We start from the raw sequence: 17,240 nt of genomic DNA, 5'->3' as shown, positions 1-17,240 counted from the left end.
ACCTGGTGCACACCCCTGCTGCTTCCCAGGCCTCAGTTTTCCCATCTGTACAGTGAGGATGGTAGATACCATAAATGGTTTTCAAACGGTGCTCCCTGGGGTCCCCTGGGGGACATGCTGTGAGAGACTGTGGATGAGGCTCTGTTCCCAGACAGCCTGCTTGGGCCAGAGCCCTCCCTCCTGTTTTTAATCACAATTCTCCCATAAGATTGTTTGACAAAGCACACATGTGGCCTAAGCGCGGCCAGTTAGATAATTGGCCTCAGGTCTTTTCATCTGTATGAGTGACTTCAGTATTTGGAGATGAGAATCATGGACCGATTTGACCCTATCAAGAGACATCGCCATGCTCCTGGCTTCTTGATCTTTTAGGGCAGGTTTTGTGAACCAGGACACTCTCCTGAACCACAGAATACAGAAAATGATTGAGAGTTTCCCTCGTTCTTCCAAAAACTTTTGCCTTTCTCCTCCTTCCTACCTGGAATTCGGACTCTAGACTCAGACCATGGGAATGGAAGAGCTACACAAGGTTGAGGTGGTAAGAAGCTAAGAGGAGCCTTGGCTTGGCAGACTTTTCAACCAGCTGTATTAGTGCCCAACTGGATAGCTTTATTTCTTTTTTTTTTTTTTTTTTTTTTTTTTTTTTTTTTTTTTTTGGTCTTTTTGCCTTTTCTAGGGCTTCTCCTGTGGCATATGGAGGTTCCCAGGCTAGGGGTCTAATCGGAGCTCTAGCCGCTGGCCTACGCCAGAGCCACAGTAATGCGGGATCCAGGCCGCGTCTGCAACCTACACCACAGCTCACGGCAACACTGGGTCCTTAACCCACTGATCAAGGCCAGGGATTGAACCCAAAACCTCATGGTTCCTAGTTGGATTCCTTAACCACTGGGCCACGATGGGAACTCCTGTATAGCTTTATCTCTAAAAAATGATTTATAATTTATACACAATATTATATCACATTCAGGTATACAATGTAGTGATTCGATATATTTTTTATGTTATGAAAGGATCGCGTAAGTCTAGTTACCATATGTGAACATAGAGTTGTTTCAGTGTTATTGACTATATTCCCTATATTACCTCTCCATGAACTATTATTTATTTTATGGCTGGGAATTTCTTTCTCTTAATCCTCCTCACTTATTTCACCCACCTCCCTACTCTTCTCCCCTCTGGCAATCACCCATTTGTTCTCTATCGATGAGTCTGCTTTGTTTTGTTTGTTTCGTTTTTTAGTTTCCAAATTATACATGGAATAACATATTTGTCCTTCTCTGACTTATTTCACCTAGCATAATACCCTCTAGGTATCTGCAAGAGGCAAGATTTCATTCTTTTTTATGACTAATACTCCATTGTATATACACCAAATCTTTATCCATTCATTCATCTATTGATGGACACTTAGGTTGCCTCCATATCTTGGCTATTATAAATAATGCTGCAGCGAATGTAGGGGTGCATATATCTTTATTTTCATTTATCTTATGAAGTATAGTTGATTTACAATGTACATCTTCTTGACTTTGTGTTTCATTTTCTTCTGGTAAATACCCAAAAGTGGAATTGCTGGATCACATGGTAGTTCTATGTTTAATTTTTTGAGGAACATCTGTTTTCCACAGTGGCTGCATCAATTTACATTCCCACCAACAGTGCACAGAAGTTACCTTCCCACCACATCCTCACCAACACTTGTTTTTTGTCTTTATAATAGCCTTTCTAACAGGTGTGAGGTGGTATCTCATTGTGGTTTTGATTTGCATGTCTCCCCGATGACTGAGATGTTGAGCATCTTTTCATGCGTCGGTTGGCCATCAGTATGTCTTCTTGGAAAAATATCTGTTCCGGTCCTCGGCCCATTTTTTAATCAGGTTGTTTATATTTTTTTGCTATTGAGTTGTATGACTTCTTTATATATCTTGGACCCAACCCTTCATTGGATATATTGTTTGCAAATATCTTCTCCCATAGACTGTATGTCTTTTAATTTCTTATCATATGAGAAAAATAACCCCCCTATCTGTGTAGTGTGAAATTGATCAAATAGAAGACACAGGGTGCCATCGAAAGGAAACTTGATTTTTATCTCCTAATCTCCATTCAAACTTGTTCTGTGGGGATGGTTCATCATTACCCCTTCTGAAAATTTTTTTTTTTAATTTTTTGGATGCAACTTTATTTTTAAATTTTTTTAAGATTTATTTTTTCCGTTATAGCCAGTCTTCTGAATTGAATACAGGGAAGGCCCAAGTCTTTTCTGAACACTCCCCATTGGCCAAAAATTCCTGGGTCACTTCAAGTTTATAAAAGTACCATGTTGGTAATTGCGATTTTGAAAACCATACAGAGTGGTCAAATTCATGGAGATGGAGGTTAGAAAAGCGCTTGCCAGGGGTGAGGAGTCAAGGATAATGGGGAGTTATTGCTTAGCAGGCATGGGGTTTCAGCTGGGGGTGATGAAAAGCTTCTGGGGGTGGATGCACAACCATGTAAGTGTACTTGGTACCACTGAATCACACATTTTATTTATTTATTTTTTGTCTTTTTGCCTTTTCTAGGGCTGCTCCCTCAGCATATAGAGGTTCCCAGGCTAGGTGTCTAATAGGAGCTGTAGCCTCCGGCCTACGCCAGAGGCACAGCAATGCGGGTTCTGAGGTACGTCTGTGACCTACACCACAGCTCACGGCAACACCAGATCCTTAACCCACTGAGCAAGGCCAGGGATCGAACCCACAACCTCGTGGTTCCTAGTTGGATTTGTTAACCACTGAGCCACGATGGGAGCTCCTGAATCACACATTTTAAAATGGTAAGTTTTATGTTATATATATTTTATCACAATAAAAAATGCAAAAAAGGTGCAGGCCAAAAAAAACCCTTAAAGTTTATCCGAGGTTAAAAACGTCACCCTTGCAACCTCCCAATCTGTCTAGGGTAGACAGCATGCAGCAGGGAAAACGTATGTATGAGTGTGTGTGGGTGATGAATGCCTGTTTCCCCCCGACTCCCACTGCTCGCCCACCTTCCGACCTCTTCCTGGCTCACTCACGGGCTGCTTTTGCTTCCTCCACAGCTGCAGTGCAGGAGAGAGAAGAGGAAAGGGGCAAGAAAGTCTTACTCTGACTAGTACTGTGTGAGCTGTCACACGATCTCCCTGGGCTTGGCATGTGTGGAAAGCTGACGCTTCATCTAGTGGGGCTCTTCTGTAAGTTCTCCCCCACCCTCTAGCGCACGCCATGATCGAGGTGTCTCATCCACAAGTCTCCCCTTGGTCTGACTGGCAGCCGACCTCTTTCCTCGGCTCACCTTCCAACTAGGCGTCAGCTTCTTGCTGCTCAGCCTCAGCCTCCCTCCAGGTGGCGCTCTTGGACAGGTTTTATTACCGCTCTGTGCTGGTCTTGCCCTTTCCTGTGGCTCAAGTCTGGTCCACAGGGAAACAGTCATCTTTTCTCCCAACAGATCTTAGGCGAACCAGTTTCCAGTGCAGCAAATTGCCTTCCCCTTGCCATCAAAACCACTGCTGGGCAGAAACTCTGTCGTGCCATCTATTTTAAAAGTCAGGTTCATCGAGGTATAGTTTACATGAAGTAAAAATTCAGCAATTTTACTATATATCTCCATTTACCAACATCACAATCAGGATATAAAGAACATTTCCCTCGACTAAAAAGGGTCATTGTGCCCTTTGCCTCACCTCTTACCTTGGGCCTTTAGCAATCACCAGTGTGGGCTCTGTCCTTCTGTTTGCTTTCACCGAGGGAATCCTGTATTGAGGCTTTATAGCTTATAAATGGAATCATACAGCATCTATTCACTCATATTTGACTTCTTTCACTTACCGTAAAGCTTTTGAGAAACATTCGTGCTGCAGCATGCGTTACTGTTTTTTTCTTTTTATTGCTGATTAGTGTTCACTGTATCTAAATACTACAATTTATTCACTCATTGCCGGAATCGGGTTGTTTCCAATGAATCATTATGAATAGAGCTGCTATAAATATTTGTGTACAAGTCTTTGTGTAGATATATGCTTTGATTCTTCTTAAGTAAATACCTAAGAGTGGGATCTCTGGGTCATATGGTAAGTGTATAGTTAACTTGATTAAAAAAAAAACTATCAAATTATTTTCCAAAGCAACTGCACCATTTTGCATTCCCACCAGCAGTGAATGAAATTTCCAGTTGCTCCACACCCTTGGCAACACTTAGTATTGTCAGTTTAAAAAATTTTAGCCACCCTGGGGTGTGGGTATTGTGGTATCCTATGTGGGGCTTTTTTTTTTTTTTTTTTCAGTGTGGCAGTACTTTTAATGTTGTGTACATCAAATTACAGTGAATAGATGACTATAAACAAGATGCCGCCTCTCTGGTTTTATGAACAACACACTGCATTACAGTAAACCCAGTTCATGTTCCACCATCAGGTGTGGTCCTCCCATGAATTCGCTTTGTGATGTCATTAAAAATATCTTCAAATCCAATAACCTCATCATTACCCCTCAAAATATCCAGTTAGAACTCAGAAGAAATAGAATATGCCTGAACCTGCTGCCTTGCTTTGAATTCCATTTATAATTTTAGTGGGACAAATAGGCCTTAGATGTTTCTCAATGTGGAAAAATTCGTTTTATCTTGGTTGAGCTGAAAATTTTTTTTTATAATTCAAGAGGGTGACTGGGCAAAAATTCATTTTTCACACAAGAAGAATCTTTTGAAAGAAGATCATGGCTTTCAAAGATCCACTTGCTGAAATTTCAGTAACTAGAATACTGTCCTTTAGCTGAGATCAAGTCCTACTTGCTCTGCACACGGCCTCTCAGCACCTTCCTTTACAGTCAGCTGGCCCCAAACTCACTTCTGTCTCATGCGGCTTTAATTTGCATTTCACTGAGGTCTAATGATATTAAACGTTTTATTTGCTTATTATCCAGTCATGTATCTTCTTTAGTGAACATTTAGTCTGTTCAAATCTTTCACCCACTAAAAAAAAATAAGGTATCTTTCATTGAATTTTAAGAATCTTTTGTACATTCTAGATACAGATCTTTTACTGAATATACGTGTATTGCAAATGTTTTCTCCCAGTCAGTGGCTTGCATTTTCACTTTCTTAGTGACATCTTTTGAAGACCAGAATTTTTATTTTTGATAAAGTTCTATTTATCATCTTGCTTTAGTTTCCTATCTAAGAAATTCTTGCCTAATGCAGGATCACAAAGTTTTTTTTTTTTTTTTTTTTCTTTTTAGGGCCACACCCACAGTATACAGGGGTTCCCAGGCTAGGGGTCGAATTGGAGCTGAAGCTCCCTGCCTACACCACAGCCACAGCAGTGCTGGATCCTAGACTCATCTGCGACCTACACCACAGCTCACGGCAGCTTGAGATCCTTAACCTACTGAGCAAAGCCAGGGATCAAACCTGCAACCTCATGGTTCCTAGTCGGATTCGTTAACCACTGAGCCACAACGGGAGCTCCGAGTTTCACTTTTTTTTATCCAAGCTGTATGCCTTCCCCCCCACCCCTTGCCTTATTGCACTTGCTAAGGCGTCCAGCACAATTGTGAATAGAAGAGGTGAGATAACATAACCAATTTGTTTTCTCCCCTAATCTTAGAAAGGAAATATTCAGCCTTTTATGTTAAAGTATGATGTTCCTTGTAGGTTTATCTTGGCTGCCCTTTGTAAGGTTGAGAACGTTCCTTTCTGTTCCTAGTTTGCTAAGGATTTCTTTTTTTTCAATCATTACTGGATGCTGCATTTTTTGTCAAATGCTCTTTCTGCATTTATTAAGATAATCCTGTAGTTCCCATCATAGCTCAGCGGAAACAAACCTGACTAGCATCCATTAGGATGCAGGTTCTATCCCTGGCCTCAGTCCTGGGCTAAGGATCTGGTGTTGCTGTGGTTGTGGTGCAGGCCAGCAGCAGTAGCTGTGACTGGACCCCTAGCCTGGGAAACTCCATATGCCACAGGTGCGGCCCTAAAAAAACAAAAGACCCCCCCCAAAAAAAATATATGTATATACACACATATATATAATCCTGTAGTCCTTATTTGCATTGTTAATTCAGATTATATTGATTAATTTTCAAATGTTAAAGCCAGCCTGCATTCCTGGGATAAACCCCTTCTGGCCATGATGCCTTATTTTGTTATATATTACTGAATTTGATGTGCTAAATTTTTGTTACAGATTTTGAACCTATGTGCCTAAAGGATAGTGTTATATAATTTTGTTATAATGTTCTTAGCTGGTTTTGGTGTCAGGAAAAACCAGGCTAGGAATTGGCCTTATAGAATGGGTCAGGAAGTATTTCCTTCTCTACTAGTTTCTGGAAGAGTTTGTGCATAAATTTTAGCATTTCTTCCTTAAATGTTTGATAGTATTCATAAGTGAAATTATTTGTGCCTGGAGTGTCACGGGGGTTATTTGTTTGTTTGGTTTTGTGGGGAAGGTTTAGCTATTCTTTTTGAGTGAACGTTGATACCTTGTATCTTTCAAGGAGTTTATACATTTCATCTAAGGAGTTTATACAAGGAGTTTATACATTTCATGTCTGTAGGATCTGTAGAAATGTCCTCTTTTTCATTGCTGATAGTTTGTGTCTGTCATTTCTTTTTTTTTTTTTTTAAATCAATCTGCCTATAGTCCCCCACCCTCATCCCTGGGCCCTGCTCCATTTTATAGATTATTTCAAACAATCAGCTTTTGAATTAATTTCTGGCATAATTGACTTTACTGTTCTTTCTGTTTTCTACCCAATTAAACTCTGCTCTTGTATTCATTATTTTCTTCTGTTTATTTCCTTGCATTTATCCTCCATAATCCCATCCAGTGTATATTTCATTTTGAATATTGTGTATTTAAGCTTAAGAAGTTCCATTTTGGTCTCTTCTGTATATTTTCTATTTTTCTCCTCATCATGTCCAAATTTTCCTTGATTTTATTTTTAAGATTTCAAATAGCTGTTTTAAAGACCTTATCAACTAATTCCCTTATCTCTGTCATTTCTACATGTGTTAATCGTGATTGGTTTTTTTCTTAGGTTTGGGTCAGATTTTTCTGTTTCATTGCATGTCTTGTGATTTTCTAATGGGGGGGCTGAATATTGTGAATTATATGCTGTTGAATTTTATGTATTTCACTGTGTTCCTTCAAAGAATGTTGGATTTTGTTCTGGCAGGCAGTTAACTAACTAACTTGTGACTTAGATTATCCTTTCAGGCTGCTGCTTTTTTTTTTTTTTTTTTTTTTTTTCTTCCTTCAATGTTATGGTCACACCTGCAGCATATGGAAGATCCTGTACCAGGGATTGAATCCAAGCTGCAGCTGCAGCAACACCAGATCCTTTAACCTACTGGGCTGGGCTGGGCATCAAACCCGCACCCCGCTGTGGCCCAAGCCACCAAGCAGTCAAATTCTTAACCCCCTGTGCCATGGCGGGAACTCCTCAGGCTTCTTTTTATGCTTTGCAGGCGACCTTTATCCTGGGACTAACTGGCCCAACTACTAAGGCATGGTCCTTATTCCCATCCCCACCAGTTACTGGTTGGGGATTTAACTGTAATACGTTTAAAGGATGCCACACCATCTGATATACAGAGACATTGAGAAAGGATTCCCAGTCAATGAACACATCCATCACCTCACATAGCTACCTTTTATGTTTGTGTGGGAGAAAGCGTGCAACTTGCTAAGAGAGTAAAGACACAATACTGTGTTATCAACTGCAGTCGCCATGGGATACGTTAGCTCCTCAGAACTTGTCCATCTCACAACTGAATATTTGTACCCTTTTACCAACTCTCCCCATCTCTCTAGCCCCTGGCAGCCACCATGCTACTCTCTGTTTCTATGAGTTTGACTTTTTTTTGGAGAGGAAGGGGTTTCTACCTGTAAGTGATATCATGCAGTATTTCTTCCTCTGTCTGCTTATTTCACTTAGCATAATGCCCTCCAGGTTCATCCATGAATCTGCAAATGGCAGGATTTCCTGCTTTCTAAAGGCTGAATAATATTCCGGTGTGTGTGTGTATGTGTGTAATTTTCTTTATCCATTCATTTGTTGACAGACACCCAGGTTCATTCTTATATCTTGGCTATCGTGAATAATGGTCCAGTGAACATGGGAATACAGTTATCTCTTAGAGATAGTGACTATATTTCCTTCGGATACATACCCAGAAATGAAACTGCTGGATCATATATAGGCCTGTACCTTCAGCATACTCAAGTTCCCAGGCTAGGAATCAAATCAGAGCTGCAGCTGCCAGCCTATATCTCAGCCACAGCAACAGCAACACGGAATCTGAGCCACGTCTGTGACCCCCACCACAGCTCACGGCAATGCCGATTCCCAACCCACTGAGTAAGGCCAGGGATCAAACCCACCCTCATGGATACTAGTCAGATTCATTTCCACTGCACCACAGTACGAACTCCAGTTTTCTTTTGTCTTTTTTGCTTTTTTGTTTTTTGTCCTTTTTGTCCTTTTAGGGCCAACATATGGAGGTTCCCAGGCTAGGGGTCTAATCAGGGTTGTTGCTGCCGGCCTACACCAGAGCCACAGCAATGCAGGATCAGAGCCGCATCTGCGACCTACACCACAGCTCATGGCAATGCCAGATCCTTAACCCACTTAGCGAGGCCAGGGATCAAACCTGCAACCTCACGGTTTCTAGTCGGATTCATTTCCACTGCGCCACTAGGGGAACTCCTGTTTTGTCTTTTTAATAATAGACATCCTAGGAGTTCCCTTCGTGGCTCAGTGGTTAACGAATCTGACTAGAAACCGTGAGGTTGCGGGTTGGCCGGCGGCTACAGCTCTGGGAACCTCCACATGCCACAGGAGCGGCCCTAGAAAAGGCAAAAAGGCAAAACGACCAAAAAAAAAAAAAAAAAAAAAAAGGCATCATAACAGGTATGAGATGATACTCTTTGTGGATTTGACTTGCATTTCTCTGATCATTAGTGATGTCAAGCATCTTTTCATATGGGTCATTTGTGTGCCTTCTTTGGGAAAAATTTCTATTCAGGTCCTTTGCCCATTTTATAACTGGATTATTGGGGGATTTTTTGGCTGTTGTATTTATTCCTTATCTTTTTTTAATATATTAACCTCTTATCAGATATGTGGTTTGCAAATATTTTCTCCCAGCCCCTGGGTGACCTTTCATTTTGTTGAAATGCATGACCCATCTGAAGACTCTCTCCCGTGCTTGGTGTATTATGAGGTCTCTCCATTCTGACTGGTGGAAACAGGGACTATTCCTACTCCTGTGTGAGCCCCAGAAATGTCTGGCCTTCTCTTGTATGGCGGTTCTTCCCCTTACCTTGGGTAGTTGCCTCTCACACAAGAGCACATCAATTCTTAGTCCGGTCCTCCAGGAGCCCCCTCTGTAGACATCTGGAGCCCTTTCTCTAGGAGTCTCCTTCCTCCTTGGTACTTAGCCTTGACCTCTGAGCGCCAGGCTTTGCTTCCTCACCTTGGTGAGGTGCGGGGCTCTCTCTGGGATTCCCCCTCCCTGTGCTGGGGTCTGAAGTCGCCTCCAGGCTTTGAGCTGGGACATTCACATCGTCTGTTTCTCTTCTCACAGGGGCCACAGTCCTGGGCTACCTGTGGTTCAATGTCTGATATAAAGTACGTATGAAATATTCTCTCTAGATTTCTGTTTACAGTGGGAGAGGGCAATTCCCAAGGCAGTTTGTCTCTTTTTTCGGTCTTTTTGCCTTTTCTAGGGCCGCTCCCGCGGCATATGGAGTTTCCCAGGCTAGAGGTCCAATCGGAGCTCTAGCCACCCGCCTACGCCACAGCCATAGCAACGTGGGCTCCGAGCTGCATCTGCGACCTACACCACAGCTCACAGCAACGCCAGATCCTTAATCCACTGAGCAAGGCGAGGGATTGAACCTGCAACCTCATGGTTCCTATCGGATTCATTAACCACTGAGCCACGACGGGAACTCCGAGGCAGTTCGTCTTTTATAGGTGGAAGTGGGAGCCCCTTTATTAGATTTTCAAGGCACGAATCAGAGCCCAGTCTCCTATGTTCTTTAAGATACTGAGGATCCCTCTTTCATCCTTAGCTGTACCCCTAGTTCCTGGATCAGTCTACAGCAGACTGACTGACTGACTGACGCATATGCAACCTTCTGAGTCGTGGGGTGAATGACAAGCATACCGCACCCCTTCACCATTGCTGGGTGTGGGGGTTGGTGTGGGACTCATGCACAGGTCTCTCCAAAGAAGGCCTACCTCTAAGTTTTTAACTTGCTTATAGCCTCTCCAGCCTTTTCTGTGAGCCCAAAGGGGTCGGCCGGCTAAGGGTCACAAAACTGGTTCTCAGCTGCCTCTTTGCAAGTCCTGCTTTGGTGGTCTCACCTCACTCTGGAGTGTGGGAGTCATGGGCACCCGTTGTCCTGGATTCTAGTCAATACTGGGTGCTGAGGGTGTAAAAAGACCGAGTGTCTGGGAGGGTAGGAAGGGACTAGGGCAGCTGTATGAAATAGAACTGGGGACAGTTTGGGTATTTGAGCTGCTAGAGAGAGACTGGGAAGGGACAGAACTGGGGAGATGGGAGGAGCTGAGATTCCAAACAGGAGGGAGTAAGAGCGGCAGCTGGGGCGTGCGGGGAAGTGGAGGGAAGAGGTAAAGTGGGAGAGCCTGTAAGAGCCCTGGTTGGTCGGCTGGGCGAGTCACCAGGACGTTAGGGTCTGGAGTAGACCTGGAGAACTGGCAGTGACATTCGGGGGCTGGGAGGAGCTGGAGGCGCTGGGAAGAAAAGGGAGTTAAGGAGTTCCCCTCGTGGCGCAGTGGGTAACGAATCCGACCAGGAACCATGAAGTTGCGGTTCGATCCCTGGCCTTGCTCAGCGGGTTAAGGATCTGGCGTTGCCGTGAGCTGTGGTGTAGGTCGCAGACTCGGGTCAGATCCCCCGTTGCTGTGGCTCTGGCGTAGGCCAGTGGCTACAGCTCCAATTCGACCCCTAACCTGGGAACCTCCATATGCCGTGGGAGTGGCCCTAGAAAAGGCAAAAAGACAAAAAAAAAAAAAAAAAAAAAAAGGAAAGAAAAAGGGGAGGTAATATAAAGGATGGGGTGAGGTGTGGGAGGGATGGCCGCAGAGAGCTTGGGAGAAAAGTGGGAGTTTCCGAGCGACACAGGCGGGGCTGAGAGAGACACTCCTTCATCCAGAGGTTAAAACTCCCCACTGTGATTAATAGATTTCTCAACTGCTCCTGGTAGTTCTGCCAGTTTTGGCGTTCCTGCTTCAGGGCTGCGTTAGGTGCACGCCTTACTGCAACCCCCACCTCCTTTCTGGCCCGGTTAAAATCCACCTTCCACGTGGCAGTACAGCAAATCAGGTCCTCCTCTGGCTTGAGACCTTCCAGAGCCGCCCAACCTCTCAAGGCCCCGCCCCTCCAGGCCCCGCCCCTACCAGGCCCCGCCCCTACCAGGCCCCCGCCCCCAAGCGGCCCTACCCCACACACCCCGTGGCCCTCCTCTCTGTCCTCAAGCCTCTGCCCACCCCTGTGCTGCCCTCCAGTCTCACTGTCAGCACTCCAAACTGGACCCAAGCTCAGGCTCTTTTGCTCCTGCTGGTGCTTCCACCTAGAATGTTCTTTCCTACACAGGTCTTACTTTTCAGGTCTGGACACAGTTTTCACCTTCAGACAGGCCTTCTCAGATCCCTTCACCCACCCACCCCAGATACAGCAGCCCCCACCTCAGTACAGACGCTGTGACCCACAGGACCCAAGTTCATCTTCCTCACGGCACTGACCAGCGACTGTCACCATGTGGCTGCACCATTGGTGTGCGTGCTGACTGCCTCCTCTAGAATGTAAGCTTCTGCAGGGCGGGCTGCTGCCGCCTTGTTCATTGCTATATTTCCTGTATCTGGAGCTGGGGCTAGAAAATGGGAGGGTTTGATAAATGACCATGACCATTGATTGGCTATTGATGGACACATTCATTCACATTCCTGTTCATAGCGGCAGTATCGGGATAGCCATGGAGTAGGAGCTCCCGTTGTGGCTCAGCAATAATGAACCTGACTAGTATCCACAAGGATGTGGGTTGATCCCTGGCCTTGCTCAGTGGGTTCAGAATCTGGCGTTGCTGTGGCTGTGGTGTAGGCCGGAAGCTGGAGCTCCAATTTGACCCCTACCCTGGGAACTTCCATGTGCCACAGATGAGGCCCTAAAAAGACAAAACAAACAAACAAACAAAAAAACCAGCTGTGGAGTAGAAGCAACCCAAGTGTCCACGGGTGGAGAACGGATAAGCAAAATGTGGTGCATGCATACAATAGAATATTTTTCGGCCTTAAAAAAGAAGGAAATTCTGACATGCTGTATAACATGAAGACCCTTGAAGACTTGTGCTAAATTAGCCAATCACAAAAAGACAAATGATTCCAATTATACTACTTAGGGTCGTCAAATTCCAATTCAGAGACAGAAAATAAAATGGTGATTTCTAGGAGTTCCCCTTGTGGCTCAGCTGTAACGAACCTGACTTGTATCTATGAGAACACAGGTTCCATCACTGGCCTCACTCAGTGGGTTAAGGATCTGGGGTTGCTGTGAGCTGTGGTGCAGGCCGGCAGCTGTCTGACTCGACCCCTAGCCTGGGAACTTCCTTATGCCATGGGTGTGGCCCTAAAAAGCAAAAAAAAAAAAAAAAAGGTTGTTTCCAGGGGCTAGGGAGGCGGTTATTGTCATTGTTTCATGGGTACAGAGTTTGAGTTTTGCAAGAGGCAAGGATTGTGGGGATGGAAGGTGCCAATGATTGCACAACAATATGAATTTCCTTAGCGCCGCTCAACTGTACACTTAGAAATGGTTAAGATGGTAAATTTTGTTATGGGTTTTGTGTTACAATAAAAAAGAACATGATTGACATTCATGACTGCTGGATCTTATTAATGGATTTTTCATTTTATTAGTATGAAATATCCATCTTAATGCATTTTTTTCTGAATTTTATTTCATATGACATCACTGTTGCCACACCAGCTTTCCTGTTTGTTTTGTTCTTGCCTGGGAAGGACATTTTTGTCCATCCTTCACATGTCAACACTGTAGTTGCTTTTAAGGTGTGTCCCTTGTTAACAGACTATGACTGGAGTTTATCTATTCTAAAAGCCTTAGTTTTCTTAATGGGTAAATTTAAACCATTTAAGTGTATTCTAATGTCTATATTTGGACTTACTTTGATATTTTGTATTTTCTATTATTTTTTTTTTTGGTTTTTATGTCCATCATAAAATGTGCATGCACATTGTTTATATATATATATGTATAATTTAAAGAATGAGATAGTTTCCTTTGAGGTTTGTTTAGAAAAGAGCTGTATATTGTTCCTTTCTTTCTGTTTCCTCTTCCTCACAGGTAGTCATTTTCTTATTTCCTTTGTGGCTGTTTTTTTTCAAATATTTATTCTTGTATTTCTTTTTTATGGCCGCGCCTATGGCATGCAGAAGTTCCCAGGCCAGGGATCAAACCCGCACCGCAGCAGTGGCCCAAACTGCAGCAGTGACAATGCTGGATCCTTAACCCTCTGACCCACCAGGGAACTCCTATTCCTGTATTTCTAAATGCTATGTTTGTGTTATTCCTTCCTCATTATTAAACTGTCTTGCAGCTTCAACCTGCCCTCTATATTTTGCTCTGCCAGACAATGGAGTATCATTCAGCCATAAAAAGGGATGAAGGATCCCAGGCATGTTGCATGCCACATGGAAGAAGCCAGCCATGTGAGACTACATGTTATGTGATATCATATTTGTGAAATGTCCAGAATGGGTAGATCCATAGAGATAGACAGTAGAATAGGGGAACGGCTGCTAACAGGTACAGAGTTTCTGCTTGGAGTGATGAAAGGGTTTTGGAATTAGATAGTTGGTGATGGTTGCACATCCTTGTAATATATTAAAAACCACTGACTTTTATCATTTCAATATTTTCCTTGTGGATATGAACTTCATCTTCAATATTATCTTTCAATATTTTTACCTTCAGCATTTTCTTAATGTATGGGAACTATATCTCAGGAAACAAACTGTCTTCGTTTCTGCGATCCTTCTGGAGAAGATAAGAACCTTGTGTCTTGGCTCGGAGTCTTCGTGAAAGCAAAGCTTGTGATCGGACCCGTGTGTTGGAAGGTTGATCTGGGAGGTCACGGCAAGAAGCTGGAGGGAGGGGCCAGGAGAGTGACAGATACAGAAAAAGACACTGTGAGTGTATCCTGAGGTCTCTGCTGGGGGCAGTTTGGGCTCAGTTCCAGTGGGGACCTTCTAGGGAGCCTATAGAAGGCTTCTCAAAATTGTCCATGGGAAGAGCTAGTGGGAGAGGCACTCATCCATCAGCTCCCCATTCCCCCCATTGAGGGCTGCCTCTGCAGGAGTTAACTCCAGAAACCCCGGGACAGAAAGTGAAACCCACTTCGAGGTGAGAGCCTGGCATCTGGAGCCCCCCCGGGAAGAGCTGGCTGCAGCTGTGGCTGAACTCGGAGGAGAGGCCAAGAGGATGTGAGTGAGGGCACAGCAGCATCTGTACAGGCTACTCTTGCCGGCCCGCCCCTGCCCGCATGCTCTCCCATGCCCTTTCCCACATTCTTGTGATCCAAAATTGTAGGACCAGGCACTAAACATGATCACATTAGTGGTGCTTGCTTGTTTATTTATTTATATTTTGCTTTTTAGGGCTGCCCCCACGGCACATGGAGGTGCCCAGGCTAGGGGGTCGAATCAGAACTGTAGCCGCTGGCCTACACCAAAGCCACAGCAACACGGAATCTGAGCCTCGTCCGCTCATGGCAACACCGGATCCTTAACCCACTGTGTGAGGCCAGGGATCGAACCCCCGTCCTCACGGATGCCAGTCAGATTCGTTTCCACTGTGCCACGACAGGCACTCCAGTCATGCTTATTTAGACTCGTCAATATATGTAGCTCATTATATCTTATTTCAACCCATTGCTTCTTTCTAGGTTCCTTTTTTTTTCTTTTAAGTGATGTCTGAAAATGTACATGGTCTGCTGTTGCTCTTAAATGTTACTGTGTTCACAGCTCTAGGTTTCAGCTTCGTTATCCCTTTGGAAAGATTATCATCTTCTGGCTTCCAGGATTGCTAATGAATGCTCTGAGGTCATTCTGCTTCCTTGTTTTCCAGTACTAGAATTTTTTTTTTCTTGGTCCTTGATGTTCTGAAGTTTTACTAAAATGTGAAACTAATATAATTTTTTGTTTTTTTTGTTTACCATGCTTGCCATGGGGTGAGATTTTTCCTAATCCAAGAATGTATGGTTTCTTTTTCATTTCTGGAAAATCCTCACCCATGACCTCTTGAGCAATTTCTCTCCATCACTCTATGTTCTAATACATCCATTTATATTCTCCTTGTATCTGATTTTTTTCTTTCATATTTTCCGTCTCATCTCTTGATCTCTTCATGCTGTATTCTTGGAGATGTCCTTAACTTAATCTTCCAGTTCATTTTGCTTCTCTCCAGTTCTATGCAGTCAAGATAGTCAGCTCACCTTTTCAGTTTTTTATTTTCTGTAATTTTAATTTCCCACATATCTAATGGACTCTATCATTTGTCCTAGTCTTATTTCACAACCTCCTTTTTTTGGGGGGGGTTCATGGTTGCCATTCCTTTGGTTTCTTTGAGGACCCCAAAGATACCTACTTTAAAGGGTTTCCAGGAATTCCCTTGTGGCACAGCAGGTTAAGGATCCAATATTTTCACTGCAGTGGCTCAGAGCCCTGCTGTGGCGCAGGTTTGATCCATGGCCCAGGAATTTCCACGTGCCACAGATGGTGGGAAAGAAAAGAAAGGCTTTTCCAATTGCTCTAAAACTTTGTTTTCTCAGCTATCGGACCTTGCATTTACGAAGTTTGTTGGCCTCCTCAGTGCTCTGTGATTTATGGTTGTGAGGTTATCTGGAGATTCTGTAAAACCCAAGGCCATCTGCTAGTGGCCGCCACTTGGTGTGTAGCTGGCTGAGCTCCAGACCACGGCTTTCTCAGAAGTGTCTGCTGTGGGCCTCCGGCTCATGTGAGTGACACGTTTCTGGGACAGTCCCTTTGAGCCTAGCGGCTCTGCTGAGGGCCCCACCACAGGCATGTGGCTTTGCTTTTCGCCACAGCCTTAAAGGATGGACATAGCTGCTCTGGTCTGTCATCACCAACTGGCCATCCAGATTCCAACACCAGCCAAGCTCGGGTCCTGACCTGGCTTAGCGTTTACACCAGGCCCACACCCTGCATGTCCAGCCCTGCTCTTTTCCCAGCCCCTGGGGACAGCCAGCCTCAGCCCCTTATCTCCCTGCAGCCTCCTGTCTTCTTTCTTTTGAGAAGCAGTCTCTGTTTCTTGTCTCCAAACACGTCCCTCTCATTAATTTTTAACAATCTCACGTCTGTGTGTTTGGAGCAGGAGGAGAGGGTTTCAACCGTCATCAACCAGAAGCAATGTGACTTCTCCACATGTGACACATCTGCTGCAGTTAATGAAATGTGGTTCCACAAGCAGAACTGTAGAAATGCACACACCCAGAGCCGTATGTCACTCCTGGCCTTGAATTAAAACTACTCACCTCTGGCTTGTTTGGACCTGCTGGTGACCAGGTTCTGGTGCAGCCTGAGGCAGCAGGATAAAGGTGAAAGCAACCTGTAATTTTTATTCAGAGTCAGGTTTGAAGCAAGTATGCATATTTATTAATTTTATTTAACCGATGGATGATAGGTAGGGAGCTAGAGAGCTAGAGAGGGTGCTTGCTATGTGCCAGACATAGAGCCTTTGTAAGGGCTTTACAAACATGATCTAATGTAATGCTTATAACAATCCCAGGACACAGATGCTATTATTATAATCCCCATTTTACAGATAAGAAAACTGAGGTTCGGAGTTCCCGTCATGGCTCGGGGAGATGAATCTAACTGGCATCTGTGAGGACACAGGTCTGATCCCTTGCCTCACTCAGTGGGTTAAGGATCTGGCATTGCCATGAGCTGTGGAGTAGGTCACAGATGCAGCTCAGATTCCACATTGCTATGGCTGTGGCATAGGCCAGAGACTACAGCTCCAATTCGACCCCTAGCCTGGGAACCTCCATATGCCACAGATGTGGCCCTAAAAAGACAGGACAAGAAAAGAAAACTGAGGTACAAAGATGAGTGAGCCATGGCTAAGATGCATCTGCAGAGTCCTGTGCTCTGAGCCGTGCA

At 44.2% G+C, this 17,240-nt stretch overlaps 1 long non-coding RNA gene and 1 pseudogene across 1 annotated transcript; one reads left to right on the top strand and one right to left on the bottom strand.

Annotated features, from left to right (window-relative positions):
* The first annotated feature begins 278 nt into the window (after positions 1–278).
* Positions 279–16,908, top strand: LOC110256096 (uncharacterized). The gene is made up of 4 exons (XR_014821686.1): positions 279–538; positions 11,641–11,849; positions 13,655–13,766; positions 14,032–16,908. It is a non-coding gene; the product is annotated as an uncharacterized LOC110256096 (long non-coding RNA).
* Positions 4,398–10,412, bottom strand: LOC100523921 (proteasome maturation protein pseudogene; annotated as a pseudogene).
* Positions 16,909–17,240: the final 332 nt, after the last annotated feature.

This window comes from Sus scrofa, chromosome 12, assembly GCF_054392235.1.
Source record: "Sus scrofa isolate SSC_HxYL_T2T_F1_AM1 chromosome 12, Sscrofa_HxYL_maternal_Yorkshire_Landrace_v2.0, whole genome shotgun sequence".
NCBI classification, from domain to species: domain Eukaryota; kingdom Metazoa; phylum Chordata; class Mammalia; order Artiodactyla; family Suidae; genus Sus; species Sus scrofa.
This window is presented reverse-complemented; position numbering and strand designations above follow the sequence as displayed.